Raw genomic sequence first — 16,562 nt, 5'->3', positions numbered from 1 at the left:
AATATTGCGTTTGTGTGGAGGGGGACGGAGACCGTGCGAATATTGCTAATAATATGCCATATATGCACACACACACACCCCTCCACACACTACTTGCTCGCCGCTCTTTTGTTGTAGTTCCACCATATGAGGCTCCTGAAGGCTCAGCGGCATAGTGCTAAAGCAACAAAAGAAAAGTCTGGTTGCTAGAGAACAAAGGGACAAACAGAGAGGTGTAATGGGGAACAGAGAAGTGGGGGGGGATTGACTGAGGAGAGGGGGGGTGGGTGGGTTAAATGCCGGACCCGGCGAGAGAATGTCATTCCAGTGCATCTCAGTGGAACAGGGAGCCCGGCTTTCAGCCTCTGAGAGTGAGATATGATCAGTACAAATAACTCCTGCTAATGACGCGGCGATCCGCTCCGATTCAGGTGCCCTTATCTCTGCATCCTAGACTGACTTTTACACACACACACTCAACCCTCTCTCCACATCTACACAAGTTTACTGGAAAAGGGCACTAGCCACCATTGAGGCCTCCCAAGTGTTTGTGAATAGCTCTGGTCTGCTCAGTTGTTTGTTGGGGGCAAAGTATGAGAGGAAATGTGACGTACTGGCCTCTGTGTTGCTACGCTACTGGCCTCTATGTGTTGCTACGCTACTGGCCTCTATGTGTTGCTACGCTACTGGCCTCTATGTGTTGCTACGCTACTGGCCTCTATGTGTTGCTACGCTACTGGCCTCTATGTGTTGCTACGCTACTGGCCTCTATGTGTTGCTACGCTACTGGCCTCTATGTGTTGCTACGCTACTGGCCTCTGTGTTGATACGCTACTGGCCTCTATGTGTTGCTACGCTACTGGCCTCTGTGTTGATACGCTACTGGCCTCTATGTGTTGCTACGCTACTGGCCTCTATGTGTTGATACGCTACTGGCCTCTATGTGTTGCTACGCTACTGGCCTCTGTGTTGATACGCTACTGGCCTCTATGTGTTGCTACGCTACTGGCCTCTATGTGTTGCTACGCTACTGGCCTCTATGTGTTGCTACGCTACTGGCCTCTATGTGTTGCTACGCTACTGGCCCCTGTGTTGCTACTGTAGGGTCCTTATATAGAACAGCTGTATTACTGTAGGGTCCTTATATAGAACAACTGTATTACTGTAGGGTCCTTGTATAGAACAGCTGTATTACTGTAGGGTTCTTATATAGAACAGCTGTATTACTGTAGGGTCCTTGTATAGAACAGCTGTATTACTGTAGGGTCCTTGTATAGAACAGCTGTATTACTGTAGGGTTCTTATATAGAACAGCTGTATTACTGTAGGGTCCTTGTATAGAACAGCTGTATTACTGTAGGGTCCTTGTATAGAACAGCTGTATTACTGTAGGGTTCTTATATAGAACAGCTGTATTACTGTAGGGTCCTTGTATAGAACAGCTGTATTACTGTAGGGTCCTTGTATAGAACAGCTGTATTACTGTAGGGTTCTTATATAGAACAGCTGTATTACTGTAGGGTTCTTATATAGAACAGCTGTATTACTGTAGGGTCCTTATATAGAACAGCTGTATTACTGTAGGGTCCTTGTATAGAACGGCTGTATTACTGTAGGGTCCTTGTATAGAACGGCTGTATTACTGTAGGGTCCTTGTATAGAACGGCTGTATTACTGTAGGGTCCTTGTATAGAACGGCTGTATTACTGTAGGGTCCTTGTATAGAACAGCTGTATTACTGTAGGGTCCTTGTATAGAACAGCTGTATTACTGTAGGGGCCTTGTATAGAACAGCTGTATTACTGTAGGGGCCTTGTATAGAACAGCTGTATTACTGTAGGGTCCTTGTATAGAACAGCTGTATTACTGTAGGGTCCCTTGTATAGAACAGCTGTATTACTGTAGGGTCCTTTATATAGAACAGCTGTATTACTGTAGCGTCCTTATATAGAACAGCTGTATTACTGTAGCGTCTTTGTATAGAACAGCTGTATTACTGTAGGGTCCTTGTATAGAACAGCTGTATTACTGTAGGGTCCTTGTATAGAACAGCTGTATTACTGTAGGGTCCTTGTATAGAACAGCTGTATTACTGTAGGGTCCTTGTATAGAACAGCTGTATTACTGTAGGGTCCTTGTATAGAACAGCTGTATTACTGTAGGGTCCTTGTATAGAACAGCTGTATTACTGTAGGGTCCTTGTATAGAACGCTCTCCCTGGCTCCCCCCCGTGAAACGGTCTGGTTTTTTGGGGAGCATCCGGTTTCAAGTAAATTAGTAATAGTTCCCCCACTGCTAGTGGAAGCCTTTGATCTGTTTTGTGCTCCAGTATTAAATGTTTTCCCTCCCAAATCGTCAAGAACATGCAGACACACCGGCTGCTCTTTTATCAGCGGCCGCTAACAGGGCTGTTCTCTGACAGGGCTGTTCGCTGACAGGGCTGTTCGCTGACAGGGCTGTCCGCTGACAGGGCTGTCCGCTGACAGGGCTGTCCGCTGACAGGGCTGTCCGCTGACAGGGCTGTCCGCTAACAGGGCTGTCCGCTAACAGGGCTGTCCGCTAACAGGGCTGTCCGCTAACAGGGCTGTCCGCTAACAGGGCTGTCCGCTAACAGGGCTGTCCGCTAGGTCCCAGGCTTTAAAGCATGGAATACTTCACTGTGAGAAGAACAGACTAAAAGATGGAGCCTAACACTTTCCCCCCAGTTACTCCCCAGAAGTAGGTTCCTTCGCTCATCTTTGCAACTCCTCAATGGGCTCGAGAGGCAAAGGTCGAGTCATGAGTCCTCCGAAACATGATCCGCCTAGCCGATTACTTCTTATCAGTAGTGGGCCAATTGTGCGTCATCCTATGGGGCTCCCGGTCGGTTGTGACAGCCTGGGATCGAACCCCAGGCTATAGTGGTGCCTCAGCACTGCGGTGCTTTTGACCGCTGCGCCACCTAGGACCCATAACCCTTCTCACGTCCTGTGTTACTTTGTAAGACGAGGAGAAAGCAACCTTCTCGTTTTTAGGGGCGACGTGAAATGGAAACGGTGAAGGCTCTCTACCTCTTCTCAAAGGATGTGTTCATATGAAGTGAGTTGGAGATGGTGGGTGTGATCGTGGAGGAAGAGTTTCTTATAACTTGTATTTTGAGTTCAGGTGCAAGTGAGGGATTATGAAGGTGTTTCGGTTGTTGAGGACATGAACGGGCTAGGCTGTATAGCATAGAGAAGTATTTCTAGACTTTATTGAAGAAAAGTTGATTCCAGTTCATTACTCTTTTTCATGCGACATTAATGAATCTCGTCTAGTTGCGTTTGTCAATGTATTTTGACAATGAAACCGTTTCGACATTGTAAATTCAATAAAAGGCATTAATATTGAAAACAAACATTGTTGTTAACGACTTGAAAATGGACTTGTGATTCAGAAACAAAATTCTGCTTTATTTCAACTTGTTGAAATTACAGGACTTTGTACACTGTGTATATTAACACGGAGTGGAATTAGGATAGTTTTTGTGTCTGGGTGGATAATTGCCACAATTTGTTTTGCCAAGGATTACTGGGAAGACTAGACTACACAGGTCCGCTCTGCGGAAACAGTCGCTGGGTTGAGCGGGGTGAGTTACTGCAGGAACCAGTATGAGGGGTTGGGTTGAGCAGGGTGAGTTACTGCAGGAACCAGTATGAGTGGCTGGGTTGAGCAGGGTGAGTTACTGCAGGAACCAGTATGAGGGGTTGGGTTGAGCGGGGTGAGTTACTGCAGGAACCAGTATGAGTGGCTGGGTTGAGCGGGGTGAGTTACTGCAGGAACCAGTATGAGTGGCTGGGTTGAGCAGGGTGAGTTACTGCAGGAACCAGTATGAGTGGCTGGGTTGAGCAGGGTGAGTTACTGCAGGAACCAGTATGAGTGGCTGGGTTGAGCGGGGTGAGTTACTGCAGGAACCAGTATGAGTGGCTGGGTTGAGCAGGGTGAGTTACTGCAGGAACCAGTATGAGTGGCTGGGTTGAGCAGGGTGACTTACTGCAGGAACCAGTATGAGTGGCTGGGTTGAGCAGGGTGACTTACTGCAGGAACCAGTATGAGTGGCTGGGTTGAGCGGGGTGAGTTACTGCAGGAACCAGTATGAGTGGCTGGGTTGAGCGGGGTGAGTTACTGCAGGAACCAGTATGAGGGGATGGGTTGAGCAGGGTGAGTTACTGCAGGAACCAGTATGAGTGGCCTGGTTGAGCAGGGTGAGTTACTGCAGGAACCACTCGTACTTTCCCCTCTGGCTGTTCACATCAATGCTGCAACTGGCCTCCACTTCCATTCCGGAGTATTATGGTTAACTTCTCTAGGGTAGTGGGCAGCTTTCAGAATTTTGGATGAAAAGCATGCCCAAATTGAACTGTCTGCTACTCGGGCCCAGAAGATATGATATGCATATAACTAGTGGATTTGGATAGAAAACACTAATGTTTCCAAAACTGTTAAAATAGTGTCTGTGAGTATAAAATAACTGATTTGGCAGGCGAAAACCTGAGAGAAATCCATTCAGGAAGTCATTTTTTAATTTTTTAAAAAGTTTTCTATTCAATGCCATTACAGTGTCCATTGACTTAGGACTCAAATTGCAGTTCCTATGCCTTCCACTAGATGTCAACAGTCTTTAGAAATTGTTTCAGGCTTGTATTCTGAAAAATTAGGAAGTAAGAGCAGTCGGAATGAGTGGGCCCTAAAGTGTCAGAGCTTTTTCATGCGCACGACCGAGAGAGTACCTTTCTTGTTTACCTTTTATATTGACAACGTTATTGTCCGGTTGAAATATTATCGATTATTTAGGCTAAAAACAACCTGAGGATTGAATATAAACATCGTTTGACATGTTTCTATGAACTTTATGGATACAATTTGGATTTTGGGTCTGCCTGTTTTGACTGCGTTTGAGCCTGTGTATTACTGAAGAAAACGCGTGAACAAAATAGGTTTTTGGATATAAAGAGACTTTATCGAACAAAAGGAACATTTATTGAGTAAATTAATGTCTGCTGAGTGCAACCATATGAAGATCATCAAAGGTAAGAGATACATTTTTATCTCTTTCTGACTTGTGTAACTCATCTACTTGGCTGGTTACTGTTTGTAATGATTTGTCTGCTGGGCTATGTTCTCAAATAATCGTAAGGTATGCTTTAGCCGTAAAGCATTTTTAAAATCTGACACCGTGGTTGGATTCACAAGAAGTTCATCTTTAAACCTATGTAAAATATGTTTTGTTTTCTGAATTTTTATAATGAGTATTTCTGTATTTGAATTTGGCGCCCTGCAGTTTCACTGGCTGTTGAAGAGGTGGGACGCTACCGTCTCACGTACCCTAGAGAAGTTAAAGCTTCCCTTAAGTTTCAGAGAACGGGCCAGAATGTACCAAACTATAGCACCGAGGATCAATTGGCGGAAACCCAGTCTTTGAAATCCAATATTGGACTGTATAATATTGGCATACTGGACTGTATAGATTTGTTCCTCTTTGTGTATGATTGTGAAAGAGCAGGGGCAAAGAGAATGCAATATTGTCTTTAATTAAATAATCCATAGGATATCTCATAACAGGCACATAATTAATGTTCCTTGGTATTGAGAGAAAAAGTAAAGATAAATGTTTTTTCCTTTGTCATCTATGGTTGTTCTGGGGGAGAGGAGAAACTCTGCCCCAGTATGTGAACCCCTCTTCCTGGCCAAGTGCTCTCGATGCCCAGCACATACTTTATGGTTTTATCACATCCTATTATCTCCAAGCTCACTAAAAGGAAATCACGAGATCTGAGAATAGCAATTTTCATGATTTATTCCAGGAAAGCTACATATTTCCCAAATCTCTATGGAAATTAGGCCTATCTGCCAACACATAATTGCTGTTTTGCACCTTAATTGCAAAATGTCCAACATTTGTACCTTCGTTCAGGAGGTTCCTACATTGGATATTTGTTTGTTTGCAAGTGACGACTAAACTGCATTTAGGCCGATCAGGTTGGTTCTCGTCTGAGGTGTCTGTTATTGGGGTTTTAACCAAAAGGAGAAGCTCTCGGTCTGTAGAAGCTCTGCCGACCCAGACGGTAACCCGGAGGAGAATAAAACAGATCAGAGCTGTCGATTGGCCCTTCCAGCTGACAGGTTCATGAATGGAGAGGGCAGATCTGAAGGTAGTCACGCTGAGCAGGCCTGCAGTGATAGGCCTGTAGTTCAGACCTGTCACCACGTCAGAGCCACAACCCTCCACACCCCCTCGCCCCCCCACTGAGTCTGCTACTCCCAGCCCTGAAGGATACTCTTTATTTATTCATCCAGTTGGTTCTTTCACGCAGGGCCACCTTGGGGCAAATTTAATTGTGCACCGTCTGGGCTTTCGTTTGTCTCTCGGTCTCTGTTTCTCTCACAATGGATTTCTTTGGATGGCACTTCACTGTCAAAAAAGGTTAGGAAAACAATGAATTCCCACCTTGTCCGTCTTGCATTTGTTGAAGATGTAATGATACCTTTGCCTGATGGCGTTGTCTGGGGCTGGTTAAAAGTGCCCAGTTCTGTCGTGTCTGACAGCTTGTCCCAGAGTTCTCCTTTTAATTTAAATTTTTTTTTAACCAAAAAATAGCAGATAATTGCGTCTGTTGCCATATAGTACTCTTGAGTCAGAGGTTAGGAGGTCAGGGCTGTAGCAGTAACATTAAAGTAGTTGTTTTTGTAGTCTTTCTGTTGTAAGGGTTGTCAGACTCAGACTTACACACCGGGCCTTGTTCAATTGAAAGTACCCCTGCTCTGTTTTTGAGGCTCATGGTTGTCCCTAACCTGTCCTTCAGCATTTCGTAGTGGGCCCACTGTGATGGCTAAGGAACCAGAGGAAGAATGAGGCTTATTCAGGGTGGTTAATTAGCTTGTCCAGTGGAGGTGAGAGGTGCTTCAGTCAGAGGGATGAGCTTGTTGTTTGAAATGAACAGGATACCACAGGGATTTGCTATCTGGGAGAGGCAGATTTAACTAATCCTGCCAACAGCAGTCCTCTCTCTCCTCTCGCTTTCTTTTTCTCCACCATACCACACTTATTTTCACTCTCCCCACACCCGCCCAGACTCTCTCCTCTCCTGCTGCACAACACATTTGTGTCAGCCTCACTTCATTGACTAGCTCCTGGTGGGTTCCTCCCTGTAGCCAGAGGGTGAATCCTCTCCCAGCACTGATAGAAATGTGTCGCCCGCCGCGTGTCCTGGCCCGGCGGAGACCCGCCGCGTGCCCTGGCCCGGCGGAGACCCGCCGCGTGCCCTGGCCCGGCGGAGACCCGCCGCGTGCCCTGGCCCGGCGGAGACCCGCCGCGTGCCCTGGCCCGGCGGAGACCCGCCGCGTGCCCTGGCCCGGCGGAGACCCGCCGCGTGGCCACATGCTTGTTGTCATCCCTGCTGCTCCCCAGATAAATTGGCCTTGTATACTGGGATTTACAACACCTCAGGCTAAAAACTGCAAATGAAAAGATTAGTTTATTCATCATCAAACTAGTCTTGAAACAGTACAACACGTTGATCAAAATACCGTATAGTGGACCCAATTGTAGCACTGTTAAAGACACTAGTTTACTGAGCCATATCCCAATTTTTGTCTCTCGTGGATTGTGTCTCCATTGGATTAAAATCTTCCTGTAAAAGTTATTTTTTCCTGCACTGTTATTGAAGCACAGCTGATGTAGTCACTGTGACCCGAGGCCAGAAAGCGAACCAGCAGTGTTTTCAAACCGCCGGGGTCCGGTGGTTCGCCGCTTTTTGCCTGTAGGCAAGATGACAGAGCACCGCGAGCCGCGAGAATTGGATCCTTCCTTTCAATCTGCCAGCTGAGCCGGTGCCAACCAAGGCAGTAAAGCTGGTGTGGCTGGGCATACCAATCATTTTGTCCAGCCTTTTTATTGCTTGGCCTCCCCCACCCCTCAACAGCTATCAGAACATCCAGCTGGATCCAACAGTCAACGGGTCACATCCCCGGTCCCAAACCCAGGCAGGCCTGGCATTGTTCCTGTCAGAGGGTTCACAGGGAAGGAAACTAAAGTGGGCACACTATAGCTCCTTGAGAAGCGCTGGAGGACAGGAAAGAGCCTCCCGTACAGCAACAGTGGAGATCAATTCCATTTCTGTCCCTTTTTCTTGTATTTAGGGAATTTGATTATTTTGCTGATGGCAAATACTCCCCACCGTGTAGTTATCTTTGTGTGGAAGACTTAAACATATATATTTATGTAACTAGGCAAGTCAGTTAAGAACAAACTCTTATTTACGATGACAGCCTACCAAAAGGCCTCCTACGGGGGTTGAGATTAAAAATACGTAAATATAGGACAAAACATCATGACAAGAGACAACACTACATAAAGAGACCTAAGGCGACAACACAGCATGGTAGCAACACATGGCAGCAGGCCAGCAGCACAACATGGTAGCAGGACAAAACATGGTACAAACATTATTGGGCACAGACAACAGCACAAATGGCAAGAAGGTTGAGACAACAATACATCACGCGAAGCAGCCACAACTGTCAGTAAGAGTGTCCATGATTGGGTCTTTGAATTAAGAGACTCAGTTTTAGTGTTTTTTTGCAGCTCGTTCCAGTCGCTAGCTGCAGCGAACTGAAAAGAGGAGCGACCCAGGGATGTGTGTGCTTTGGGGACCTTTAACAGAATGTGACTGGCAGAATGGGTGTTATATGTAGAGGATGAGGGCTGCAGTAGATATCTCAAATAGGGGGTAGTGACGCCTAAGAGTGTTTTATAAATAAGCATCAACCAATGGGTCTTGCGACTGGTATACAGAGATGACCAGTTTACAGAGGAGTATAGAGTGCAGTGATGTGTCCAATAAGGAGCATTGGTGGTAAATCTGATGGCCGAATGTTAAAGAACATCTAGCCGCTCGAGCTGACCCTTACCTACCGATCTATAAAGTATGTCTCCGTAATCTAGCATGGGTAGGATGGTCATCTGAATCACGGTTAGTTTGGCAGCTGGGGTGAAAGAGGAGCGATTACGATAGAGCAAACCAAGTCTAGATTTAACTTTAGCCTGCAGCTTTGATATGTGCTGAGAGGACAGTGTGCCATCTAGTCATACTCCCAAGTACTTGTATGAGGTGACTACCTCAAGCTCTAAACACTGAGGTGGTAATCACATTGTTGGGGAGAGGGGCGTTCTTCACACACCTGAGGTGTGTGGCTGTGCGTGTGTGGCTGTTTTTTCCAGTGAGTTGGGGGGTAATCTAATATGGCAGGTAAATATTTTTTCATGAGACTTCTCTCATTTTATCCATTGCTACAGCTACAGCTCTACCCTCGTAATAAAACGTTCCCCCCCCCCACTCATCTCTTATTGACAGAACTTGTATCTAGTCAGTCATTGAATACACGTGAACGTCAGGCTCAGTTGTTAATCGTCTGTTAGTCATCTGCACCACAGGTTTTAAAGAGGACAGGTCTGTTGTCTATTTCCATGACAGCTACTCAACTACCAACTACTCTATATAGCCACACTTCTAAGCGTTTGTTTGTTCGCTCGCTCATAGAGAACCTTTTTTGAAACAGACATTTTGATTTCAATGGATATCCAAGTCAGTCTGAGGAGCTATTAGCCGTAGCACTACCCTCCTGCTGGAAAGACAAACCCTCCCCCCTCATAGGTTTACTCTCCAGATCACTGTTATTTCCCCCACGTGTTTCCTGGTGACAGATGGGCTTGAAAACGAGTGGGATGGAGAGATGAAGGGGAGTCTGTGAAGAGGGAGGTGGCCAGACATGAAAGGGAGAGAGAGAGAGAGGGGCATTTCCAGCCTGACTAAAGAGACTTTGTCACAGTGGGCGGTGGGACAAAGAGAGAAGAGGGAGGAAGGTGTAGAGATGTAGAAAGAGACAAAGAAGAAACTGACTTCTGTTTATCTGTAGCAGCAGACTTTTCTCCTCCCTTCTTATTACCAAGCATATTTCACATCTATATTCCTATATTCACCAGTCCTTACTGTTATAAAGGATATATTCTTGGAGCGTGTTAATTCAGCTGAAGGTCAGTGTGCTGACTCAAAGCAATACCATGGGGTGGATATTTGATGCTAACAAAGGGCAGTGTGAGAATTTTCAAACCTCCTACCAACTATCTGTACAGTATACCAGTCCATTGAACTAGACTTCTATTTTATTGGTACAAATACTCAGTGTTATTTAAAATAAAATCTTTCCAGAACTGAGACGGGGAGGGCCTTTGGGGAAGGTGTTAAGTTTGAGAACTCTTTCTCTCCTCTCTCGCCCTCTGAATTGAATTTCCTGAGAGACAAAGGGCTTTATCGGTAAGGGAAATATATGTTTACATTGCCCAAGAAAATGGAATAGGCCATGAAGAAAAGGGAATTGTAAAAGGGAAACTTTAATAAACATTACACTCACAAAAGTCTTAAAAGAATATAGACATTTGAAATGTAATATTATTGGCTATGTACAATGTGGTAACAATGAGCAAGTAAGTAGTTGAAGTATGAAAGGGAAGGGTCTGTTCAGGCTCCAGGATGGTTAGTGGTCTGTTCAATAGGTGTCCAGCAGTTGGAGGGGTGGGGGAAGGAGGCTTCCTACTAGGGGGGACAGGGGGGGACAGGGGTCCTTGTGTGGAGGGTTAGAGACCCTCTGGTTTTCTCTTTGGATTTCAACATGACTTTGAGAGGTTCACCTTGGTAGCTGCTGATAAGTATGAAACGTTATCTGTTCTGTCAAGAATTTTCATCAGAGGCCTATATTCCCCTTTTCATTATTCAACCAGGCATTGATGCTGTTTGATGCGACTAAGCCCACCGTTGATATGAGCAGATCCTCTCCATGTTAAATAGCCTCTACGTAGATTCCCCATCCTTGAGCTGATTAGTGTGTTACTTTAACTGACGTGACTTTGTGCCATCAGGGTCCTTCAGTTACCTTGCAAAAGCCCAACCAAAACACTCAGAATGCACTTCTTCAGCTACTCTGAGAAGTGCACTTATAACCAAATATTATCCTGTGAACACCGCACACTTTCCCAGCCTTGTAATGTCCCTGAAAGCATTTCTCGAACAGCAGCATACGAGCATTTTTCAGCATCGGCACACCGGCCTAGTGATGTAGCACATCCGCCGGTGTGAATCCACTCCTCTCCCATTCCCCCGGCTCGGGGAGAAAGGGCTGCCTATCAGGACACTGCCGTAAGCCGCGCTTCCAATCCCAAACCCTTTCTGACTGCCGAGTAAAGTGGATTTCGGAAGCGGCGGGACCGAGGTAACAGCCTATACTTATCAAGCAGACAACCTCATTTTCTCCTCTGCTCCCGGCTTGGCCAGGGCTGCAGACAGTCCATGTTTTCAAGACAAACGGTGGGCCCCACAACGCAGGGCAGAATAGATTAGACCTCGCTCCCTGTAATGCGGTTTCCTTCTGACACCTCCCATCCCTGCCCATAACACTCCCTCCCCCCTGTAACTCCGCAGCTGTGTGAAATGAAACTATTTCAGCACAGAACTATTTCAGGGCCCAATGAAGCTCTGGCATAACGATTGGTTGTAGTCCATAGGCATTGGAGGAGTATATACGTTTGTTGTTCACTAGCTTCTCTCTGTGTTCCCAAGTAAACAATGGAGGAATAGTCTGTAGCCCTGCAGATATCAATCTATCTGTGGATTAAAATAACACAACTCTCTTCACTGGAAGAAACACTTTCTTTGACTTTGTTTGCAGCTCAGACATGAGGAAAGTGTTGCATCTTTTTGCCAACGACAAGTTCAGTAGTGTGTGCAACTCTCTTCTCTTTTCCCAGGTATTCCTTTGGGATGCAGTTATATAAGCCAAAGTTAAGTTTGCCTCGGGTTGTCAAAGATTGAGACTTTTCTCTTGTAGAAGTTTTGATGGTAGAGGTGCCTTTTTGTGTAGTTTCAAAAGTATTTTTCTGGCCTCGTTGTTGGCAGAGCTCTCTCCCTGGCTGAGAGGATTTTGTCCTCGTTGTTGGCAGAGCTCTCCCTGGCTGAGAGGATTTTGTCCTCGTTGTTGGCAGAGCTCTCTCCCTGGCTGAGAGGATTTTTACCTCGTTGTTGGTAGAGCTCTCTCCCTGGCTGAGAGGATTTTGTCCTCGTTGTTGGTAGAGCTCTCTCCCTGGCTGAGAGGATTTTGTCCTCGTTGTTGGTAGAGCTCTCTCCCTGGCTGAGAGGATTTTGTCCTCGTTGTTGGTAGAGCTCTCTCCCTGGCTGAGAGGATTTTGTCCTCGAGACTCTTCTTCTTTCCCTACTTAACCCCTCAGGGTCCTCCTCCCCTCTCCTACATCCAACTGCTTCTTAATCACTCTGTTCTCTGGCTGTAGACTGCGTGGCTTCCCTGGTTTTGTTGGACAAATAAGGTGTATATGTTATCACTAAAACATTCATCCACTCCATATTTATAGCACTGTTGCACTTTCAAAATGTAAAGCTGCTGTTGTATACTCTGCTATTCAATGGGAGGATAGAATTGGGCTTGTTTCATCTTTTATCTGTTGTGTTTGGATTTGTAATGTTGTTTCTCAAACATTTGCTCATTAACCTTTAATGATAACCAAAAAACACTGAAATTCTGGCTGCACTGTAAATAGGATTTTAAAGTTGGGGTTGAAAAAATGCTTACGGCTCAAGTCTATTCCGGTCTCATAGCTGTTTGTGCTGTGTTGTAATCCCTATGGGTCTCTATAAGGGTGTGCTGTAGACAGTTGTAAAATGTTGTTCACCCTGAGCACTGTGGTAATAGCAGTGAACATACACACATTGTAAACCAAACAAATGGATGCTGTTTCAGGATGTTTATAATGGGGGGGTCTGATGGAATTCCAGGGTGCTAATGTGTAGCGAGCAGGGCGCTATTGTGTAGCGAGCAGGGCGCTATTGTGTAGCGAGCTAGCCACCGAGCAGGGCGCTATTGTGTAGCGAGCTAGCCACCGAGCAGGGCGCTATTGTGTAGCGAGCTAGCCACTGAGCAGGGCGCTATTGTGTAGCGAGCTAGCCACCGAGCAGGGCGCTATTGTGTAGCGAGCTAGCCACCGAGCAGGGCGCTATTGTGTAGCGAGCTAGCCACCGAGCAGTGATGAGGTTTGTGTCTGCTGTATTGCTCCAGCCTCTGCATCAGCAGAGTGTTGGCCACGAGATGAATGACCCTGGATTGAGTGTGTCAAAGGAAGAGAGGCAGCTGTGCTCCAGCCCCATTCCAGTCACTTTGCTCTGCTGACTAGGGATGTTGTGTGTCTGCGCTTTAAAGCATATGGTCAGCCAATTTGACACCATCGCCCTTAGAAAAAGCCTCGGCTGAGCCCTCTCTCTTCCACTGCTCCTGCTTGAAAGCTGCTAAAGGCGGTCATTTTGGCTCAAGCGGTGTGATTTGGACCCCCAGAGCCCAGCTTCCCCAACTGTTCCAACAGCAGCTGAAGACGGAGATGATTAAGCATGTGATGGTGCTCGAGGCCTGCTGGAGAGGACAAGTCCCAATGCAGTAGCTCCACACAGGTCTCTCTCCATCTGTCTCACAAGCCTACATAGGAATACACAGCCTGCTGTTGTGCCACAGTCACAGGCCTGCCCATTACAGACACACGGGTCCATTAGACCTATTGATGTGGTGTGATCAACCTCTTGCTACAGTTTTAAGGAGCTTTTAAGACCACTGTCTCCATATATGTTATGATGGAACATGTGTAGCTCCTTTCAGGAAGTTTACTATTTTGCTTCCCATAGTTTCTCCCTAATGGTCTTTCTAAGCAAAGAGATCCTGTCTTAACACTTACAATAAATGGAAAAGAGAGAGCAAGAGGGAAAGACGGAGCCAGTTTCATCTTATCTGTTGTCTAGCTTGTGAGGTGTGAAAATTGCTACGTGTTGCTTGTCATATGTTGCTCTGCGCGCCACGTGTTGCTCACTCTGTCTGCGCGCCACGTGTTGCTCGCTCTGTCTGCGCGCCACGTGTTGCTCGCTCTGTCTGCGCGCCACGTGTTGCTCGCTCTGTCTGCGCGCCACGTGTTGCTCGCTCTGTCTGCGCGCCACGTGTTGCTCGCTCTGTCTGCGCGCCACGTGTTGCTCGCTCTGTCTGCGCGCCACGTGTTGCTCGCTCTGTCTGCGCGCCACGTGTTGCTCGCTCTGTCTGCGTGCTACGTGTTGCTCGTCCTATGTTGCTCTGCGTGCTACGTGTTGCTCGGTATGTCTGCGTGCTACGTGTTGCTCGGATTGTCTGCGTGCTACGTGTTGCTTGTCCTATGTTGCTCTGCGTGCTACGTGTTGCTTGTCCTATGTTGCTCTGCGTGCTACGTGTTGCTTGTCCTATGTTGCTCTGCGTGCTACGTGTTGCTTGTCCTATGTTGCTCTGCGTGCTACGTGTTGCTTGTCCTATGTTGCTCTGCGTGCTACGTGTTGCTTGTCCTATGTTGCTCTGCGTGCTACGTGTTGCTTGTCCTATGTTGCTCTGCGTGCTATGTGTTGCTTGGACTGTCTGCGTGCTACGTGTTGCTTGTCCTATGTTGCTCTGCGTGCTATGTGTTGCTTGGACTGTCTGCGTGCTACGTGTTGCTTGTCCTATGTTGCTCTGCGTGCCAGGTGTTGCTTGGTATGTGTGTGCTACGTGTTGCTTGGTCTGTCTGCGTGCTACCTGTTGCTTGGTCTGTCTGCGTGCTACCTGTTGCTTGGTCTGTCTGCGTGTTGCTTGGTCTGTCTGCGTGTTGCTTGGTCTGTCTGCGTGTTGCTTGGTCTGTCTGCGTGTTGCTTGGTCTGTCTGCGTGTTGCTTGGTCTGTCTGCGTGTTGCTTGGTCTGTCTGCGTGTTGCTTGGTCTGTCTGCGTGTTGCTTGGTCTGTCTGCGTGTTGCTTGGTCTGTCTGCGTGTTGCTTGGTCTGTCTGCGTGTTGCTTGGTCTGTCTGCGTGTTGCTTGGTCTGTCTGCGTGTTGCTTGGTCTGTCTGCGTGTTGCTTGGTCTGTCTGCGTGTTGCTTGGTCTGTCTGCGTGCTGCTTGGTCTGTCTGCGTGCTGCTTGGTCTGTCTGCGTGCTGCGTGTTGCTTGGTCTGTCTGCGTGCAGCGTGTTGCTTGGTCTGTCTGCGTGCAGCGTGTTGCTTGTCCTATGTTGCTCTACGTGCTGCGTGTTGCTCGGTCTGTCTGCGTGCTACGTGTTGCTCGGTCTGTCTGCGTGCTACGTGTTGCTTGGTATGTCTACGTGCAGCGTGTTGCTTGTCCTATGTTGCTCTACGTGCAGCGTGTTGCTTGGTATGTCTACGTGCAGCGTGTTGCTTGTCCTATGTTGCTCTACATGCAGCGTGTTGCTTGTCCTATGTTGCTCTGCATGTGTTCACTGCTCATTGTTAAAAAAACATTTTTAACCCTTTTTCTCCACAACTTCGTGACATCCAATTGGTAGTTAGTCTTGCGTCCTCCGAAACACGACCTGCCAAGCTGCACTGCTTCTTGACACAATGCTTGCTTAACCCGGTAGCCAGCCATACCAATGTTTTGGAGGAAACACTGTACCCCTGGCAACCGTGTCAGCGTGCATTGTGTCCGGCCTGCCACAGGAGTTGCTAGAGCGCGATGGGACAAACCCTCCCCTAACCCAGGCGATGCTGGGCCAATTGTGCGCCGCCTCATGGGTCTCCCGGTCGCGGCCGGCTGCAACACAGCCTGGGATCGAACCAGGGTCTGTAGTGATGCAGCTAGCACTGCATCCTCACTGGTCATTGTTTGTCTGTACTGTTATTGTAACAGTTTTTAATAACCTGCCCAGGGACTTCTGTTGGAAATGATCCGGCTGGCTGAAACAGTCACTTTTACTGAAACGTTGATTTAATGTGCACTGTCCCTGTAAAAATAAACTCAATAAGTCAACAGAAGAAACTATTTTTTTAGTTTAGGGTTACCTGGCTGCAGTGAAGGGGACTGAGCGGTCATATTGCCTCTAATGAATACCATGTATAACTTCTCCATGGGAACGCGACGGGGAAACTGACGCTTTGAGAGAGAAATTACCCCCAGAAGATAAATGGTAGAACTGATGCTGCGATCATGCCACAGACCTGGTAACTCCCTCTCTCGATTTTTCTCCATCTCCCTCTGTCTACCTCTCTCTCTCCCTCCTTTCCTCCTCTCCTGAGATGTCACCTCCTTGGAACATAACGGGCATAATTTAAACTACATTTAACATGCAGCCACTTATTTTAATGCTTTTCGTTGCGTTATTAAAACTGGCTTCAGAATTCTTTAATTATTCTGTTTCTCACCCCTGCAGAACTGGTAATTGAGGGTATTTATCTAAACAATACCACTGTGTGACTGTGGGTGAATGTCTGAATTATTTATGAGGGCAAATGCAGAGCAATTGTTGTCAGTGAGGTTTACCATTACGCAGGGATAAATGGCTGGAAGAAAGCGTTCCAACACCTTCCTTTCCCTTCTCATCAAGAACTTTTGTAGGGAGGGGACTTGGGAACGGGAGAAGATTTGTCTCTGCCTTGCCTCTTGCCAGTGAATTCTTGTGGGCTGGTTTTGGCTGTGGTTTGTTGTGAACTAGCAGGAAGATATTTTGTACTGAATTTG

The 16,562-nt window shown here is 47.0% G+C and overlaps 1 protein-coding gene across 1 annotated transcript in view; it reads left to right on the top strand.

The window, feature by feature from the left end:
* The window catches only part of LOC129834863 (neogenin-like), a 211,934-nt gene that overhangs the window by 48,210 nt on the left and 147,162 nt on the right, over window positions 1–16,562 (top strand). The window lies entirely within an intron of this gene.

This window comes from Salvelinus fontinalis, chromosome 35, assembly GCF_029448725.1.
Source record: "Salvelinus fontinalis isolate EN_2023a chromosome 35, ASM2944872v1, whole genome shotgun sequence".
Classification (NCBI taxonomy): Eukaryota; Metazoa; Chordata; class Actinopteri; order Salmoniformes; family Salmonidae; genus Salvelinus; species Salvelinus fontinalis.
The sequence above is the reverse complement of the archived record's forward strand: the minus strand, read 5'-3'. Positions and strand labels throughout refer to the sequence as shown.